We start from the raw sequence: 6,414 nt of genomic DNA on the forward strand, positions 1-6,414 counted from the left end.
AACGCAATGTTCTTGGTACAGTTTGTTATAATTATATATAAGTTAGTAACATGTCTATGAGTAAAGCTTTCAGTGGACGGTAAGATACTAAGTAAGATGTTTCAACATTTACGGTTCATATAGTGTAATGAATAGCGTTCTACACTAACAAGCCGGCACGGCAGCTCAGTGTGTTCGGTACGAGGATTAGCTGCCCTCTGCAGTTAAAAAAACGGAGTTAATGGATCACCGATGAACGTCAACAAGCGTCATTGGACGTCCTCGCCGAACAAATACAGCAAACAATAACAAACAAAATGAGATCAAAATAAATTTAAAAAAGGAAAAAAACACAAAAAATTAAGAAGTTAAGAGGTGATGTGTCGCTCGTTCGCGTCCCAACGGCGCAAATTATTGTAGCTACTAGGATTCGCGTTATCTGATTGGTTCTAATGCTTTCTTATTATTTTCTTAAAAGTATATTCTATAACATTCGATGTTATGTAAGTATAAGGGCACTCTTTCTGAGGAGTGAGTTTGTTCGCTTAGCTTGATCTACAAGAGAGCTCGCACTATTTGCAGTAAGATATTTTGCACTTTCTTGTTTTAAATTCTGTATTTCACATATTGTAAAGATTCTGCTGCTGAACAGGAACAGTGATCATGTTAAGAACTGCTGTATCCCACTATTTGTACTGGAACTCTTATAAGCCGATGTCCTTACTGACTGGACATGGTATACTACAGACAGAACAACATAACTACCGTATGGACAAGGGAGCATATGTGCGTTTTACTAGATCTAACGGGAAAATTTCACGCCCGTCCATTTTGTTAACAGAGAGATGTGGCAGTCAGACACAGCCGACGCTGCGATCGCATATACCACATTGAGTCACACGTACCGTATGCGTAAGTCGCATCATTTATGAGCGTTCAGCAGCACATTGAACTCGGCACGCTCAACGTTGACGTTCGACAGCACAATCCGTGTACCGGCGGCTTTAGGAGGGAGTACTTAGAGCAATCCGGGCATATACGGAGGCTACAGATGTCAGCCAGTAATGGAACAGGAAAAGGGGAAGAGCGAGTGAAGTTTATGATGCTTCTTTCTAACATAACATTTACATCATATCATCATACCCATACCAATTCTTCGTCTATATTTTCTGAAAAAAAAGAAGAAAATTCAGTTCAGTAGCGAGGACCATTGTAGAACTCTCCATTTCTCTTCCAAGTAAACTGTAAAATGGAAAATTACACATTTGTACTTACTGTGCGATACATCGGAAGGTATGTTCGTCATTGAGACTATTTGCGTTATTGTTGTTATTATTGGTATGGACTCAGACTAATAACAATACCTGTTTAACAGACAAAGCGCTGTAGGAAAAAAATTACGTAGCAGAAAAGTAGCGCAATTGAAAAGCTACTATTAATATTAGAAAAGAGTAGGGGTTTGTGGAATAATCTCAGCTGAATGCCATTGAGAGTGTGTAACGTCTTCTACACCCCGATCGGTGGAAGAACTTGATCGTATCGGTCAAAGCATTTGATCGCGTGATTGCCTACCTGTGGATTTCGGAAGCAAAGCTATTGGTTCCGAATGCCATCGAATCGAAATGGGGAAAAACATGCAACTCACTGTCGGGAAAGGCAATGACTAATCACTGAACTATAATATTTTTGATATGGGATTAGTAACGAATAAAAGGATAAATTTAGTACTGATCTTTCACAGAAATAAATACCGGGTGTACATAAAGTCCGGAAACACTTTCAATTACTTGTTGCACAAGAACTAAACATTGTACAGATGTCCTACATCTTGCACTTTGAAGAGAAACTATGAAAGGATTTTTACAAAATTTCCATATGCGAACCATGAGTGACCCGGTAGTCGTCAATACGTTAATCGAATTCTTGCCATACCCGTCGCAGCATGGTACCGGCGACTGTGGCTGTCGCTTCCCCTATTCTCTCGCGGAACTCTGCTACTTCACGTGGTAGAGGCGGCACATACACCAGATCTTTAATGTGCTCCCATAGAAAAAAGTCACACGGAGTAATATCTGGTGATCGGGGAGGCCATTTCATGAAACTGCGAACAAAACTCAAAACGCTTGTCTTTGTCGTCGTCACTGAGCTTCTGCACTAGCTCCAATTTGAATGGTTTCATAGACTGCTTCTGTCGCAGGAATTTCCACGCTGTCATTGGAGCCATTTCGAGTTCACAGGATACATGACGCAGCGATTTCTTTGGACTGCATATGAATGTCTCTCGTACGCGCTCCACATTCACTTCACTCACACTGCGACGTCCGCTTCTCTTTGCTGGGCACAAGGAACCCGTCGTAACGAGTTTGTTGTGCCAGTGGTAAATGGCCTTCCTTGTTGGTGGCTTCCTACCGTACTTGGTTCTAAACATCCGTTGAACAACTGTAGCACACTTGTTTTTGTCGAACTCCAACACACAAAAAGCTCGCTCCGCACCTGAACTCGCCATGTTTGCGACTAGCGCTGACTATCGGCAAATTACCAAACTATACAGTGGCGGTATACATGAAAAAAGCTTTCAGGGTTTCTCTTCAAAATGGCATACTTACGGTATCTGTACACTGCTTGGTTCTTGTGCCATAAATAATTTTTAAAGTGTTCTCAGACTTTGTGGTACACCCTGTATTTCCTCTGGCTAAATCGGTAAGTATGTGGCAGCATGCGCCACCAGTATGTTGCTAAACGCCGCGCATGAAAAATGGATTTTTCCGGGGCTCATACCACTGGTTGTATTGGTGATAGAAAGGTATGGCAATTGTTCTGGATAGCGCTTGTGCTAGGGAGCTTTTGTGTACCCAACAGAAGGATCGTCTTACTGTAGCTATCCTACACTACAGGTTCGAAATTTGAATATTACATATTGCCTCCAGCTAAGGCAAATGGAGCAAATCGGTTGGTTCTTATTGCTTTAAATGTCGTCGATGGAGAGCCTTAAGGGGCTTGTGGAGACACCGTTTAGTCTATGTGTATCATATAAATAAGGCTTACCAGCCAATGATCTTCTTCAGAGCGGATGCACTCACATTGCCCGAACTTTTACGGGAGTCGGTAGATTGACTGCCGCGAGTAATGAGTATAGTGGGAAGGGGCACTACGAACGTAGTGTGTGTACAATAAGTTGGAAATGTGGGTCTCACGGGGAGCGTGCCAGAGATAAGTTCCTGTTATCGCACTGTCCTCTGTTTCCTCGGTGGCTCAGACGGATAGAGGGTCTACAATGTAAGCAGGAGATCCTGGGTTCGAGTCCTGGTTGGAACGCATGAATTCAACTGTCCCCGTTGATATTCGTCAGCACCTGTAAGCAGCTAAGGGTCTGGATTTCATTGTAATTTAGTTTATGTGTGGTTCCTGAGAAAACCCGAAAAAGCTTTTACACCATCAGCGGCGGATATGTAAATAACTAATAGCAGCAAGTTATTCAAATTTCAACGGTATACTCTCTAGGAGATGTGCAATCTTCCGACATTCAAACATATTTATCTCTTATCGAGAAACGCTCCAAAATCATTGGTTTTGCGTACCAAAACCGATCCGGGGATTACAAGACGGCTATACACAGCTTCAAATGGCTCTAAGCACTGTGGGATTTAACATCTGAGGTCATCAGTCCCCTCGACTTAGAACTACTTAAACCTAACTAAGCTAAGGACAGCACACACATCCATGCCCGAGGCAGGATTCGAACCTGCGACCGTAGCAGCAGCGCGATCCCGGACTGAAGCGCCTAGAACCGCTCGGCCACATCGGCCGGCCCATACATAGCAAATGGCTGTGATTTTTACGATATATTCCTAAGATCCCAATCTCGAACATACTTTTGATATCGTTATCCGTTTCCGAGATATAGAGGTTCAAATTTAACCTACTCGTACACGTAAAATACGCATGTAAATTACGGTATGAGGCTGAAACGTGGTTTATAAAGTGCCATAACAGGGAGAAATATGCTGTAAAGTGTCTCCGTAACTATCACAAGGGTTGTGGGAGCTCCATGTAGTAGTATTGAAGCAAATGTAAAATTTTAATGTTCGTAAAATCCGGTCTGAGATGTAAAATTTGATTTACGGTATTTCAGTTTCACGTAAGTTAACTAACAACATTTTATTGAGCCATAAAATTATTTTCGTATGAGGGGTATGCTCTGTCGTAGCAGGGAAAAGACGGAAACCAACGGAAAAATGCTCAAATGCAAAAATGGACAAAAAAGGCAAGTACGTTCCTGTTTAAAAGAGTTTGACTGAGAAGTGGGGTATCACCTGCATCATTCTACCTCCCCCAGCACCTTTAAGAATTTTCACAATACTTCGGACCTGCCAACAAATTCGCAGCTTTTTATGCTGAGATAGGAGATAGTGGTAGTGGGAAAGAGATGAGAAACTAACAAATATTGCAAGTTAGTAGACAGTGTTTGTGGTATAGAAACAAGAGGAGACAATGGTATTTTGAGAGAAAAAGAGGGACACAGTGGCAGTGGAGTGGAACGTAGTTGACAGTGACGGAACAGTGCTAGGAAAAGAGTGAATGAGACAATGCCAGTGGGAGAGGAACAAAGAGAAGGAGAAAGTTGAAATGGCTAAGAGCCAGTGATAATGAGAGATAATGACAGTGAGTTGGGCTGAATGAGTGAGTGAGAATGGACAAGTGTGAGTGGATCGGTATGAGCGACTGACACCAATGGACTGCTGGGTGTGAGCGGGCTACAGTTAGGGGAGCTCGTGGGAGTGAGAGGTGAGTTGCTTGTTAAAAACAGCGCGAATATGCCCACATGCCAAAATTTTTGGGACAATTTTTAAACGTGCTGAGGAAGGTAGAATGAGGCAGCTGGTATCCTACTTTTCAATCAGCGTCATTTAAACAGCAGCATACTCCCCTTTTTTGTGATCCGATAGGAGCATTTTTCCGCCGGTAATTTACTTGCTTGAATAATTTTGAAGCAATAAGGTTGCCAGTCAAATTGGACAAACTTCCTGTGAAATTAATTGATTGCAGGATACGTAATCTATTGATTGCGTGTATAGCTCGATTACTTAATTTTGTATCATGCCTTCTGATGCAAATATTACCTGCGATTACTGAATTTAGTGTGTGTGAACCGCTCTGCTCAATAATTTTGGCAGACTATTGCTAATCCTATAAAATGTACTGTAATTACTTTAACATTGAAATGACCTTGAACATGACGATACATAGACATCGCAACGCAACAAACTAACACTTAGCTTCACAAATTTATAATTACAGAAATTAATCAGATCAGAAAATTAAAACTTTCAGACTACTGAAACTCATTACGAAACATCACCTGTTGAAGCACCGTTGAAATACGGCACGCCAAGCGATCAACAGACAACAATAATTTACATGCGTAAGCAAATTGATTTCAATATTAGATTAGTGCCAACATCCAAATTACATTAAAATTATTACTTTCAAATAAAAGTACACTACAGTGAAGGCCTGTTATTATACAAACTGACTGTTGGATAACTTATATTTTCTCATGAATTTTTCAAAGGAACAAAATTCTATTGCATATTTGAGATACAGTAGGAATCTTGCAATCAGGAACCTATCCCGGGTCATACTGATAGGTGTCAATAACGTAGTCTACCACACACAAGCGACACTGATACGAAACACTATATTCAAGGAAACTTACTGTTTTCAAAAGAGTCAATTTAAAATTTAAGTTATTGATCATTCTAAGCGTCAGTCTTGAGGTTTTGTCGAACTTTGTAATCTAACGGAGAGGTTGGTGGGCAGCGACAATGGCGAAGAACTACTCCACATCCGAAGTTTGTGACAACTCATTACTTTGTATTATTGGGTAGTGGCATAATCTGTTGTCAAACCTCTCTTCGCTGTCTATTGCATGCCAGGAGTGTCACGCTTGCGAGGAATCGTATGTTTTTAAGCACCTCGTAAATGCGTGAGAGTGGAGTCCGCCGTATACGAGTGAGCCCACATCGTGGCTCGTACGCTATGTGATCAAAAGTATCCAGACACCCCCAAAAACATATGTTTTTCATATTAGGTACATAGTGCTGCCACCTACTGCCAGGTACTCCATATTACCGATCTCTGTAGTCATTAGACATCGTGAGAGAGCAGAATGGGGCGCTCCGCGGAACTCACGGACTTCGAACGTGGTCACGTGATTGGGTGTCACTTGTGTCAAATGTATGTACGCGAGATTTCCACACTCCTGAACACGCCTAGGTCCACTGTTTCCGATGTGATAGTGAAGTGGAAACGTGAAGGGACACGTACAGCGCAAAAGCGTACAGGCCGAACTCGTCTGTTGGCTGACAGAGACTGCCGACAGTTGTAGAGGGTCGTAATGTGTAATAGGCAGACATCTAACCAGACCATCTCACA

Source organism: Schistocerca serialis, chromosome 3, assembly GCF_023864345.2.
Source record: "Schistocerca serialis cubense isolate TAMUIC-IGC-003099 chromosome 3, iqSchSeri2.2, whole genome shotgun sequence".
NCBI lineage: Eukaryota > Metazoa > Arthropoda > Insecta > Orthoptera > Acrididae > Schistocerca > Schistocerca serialis.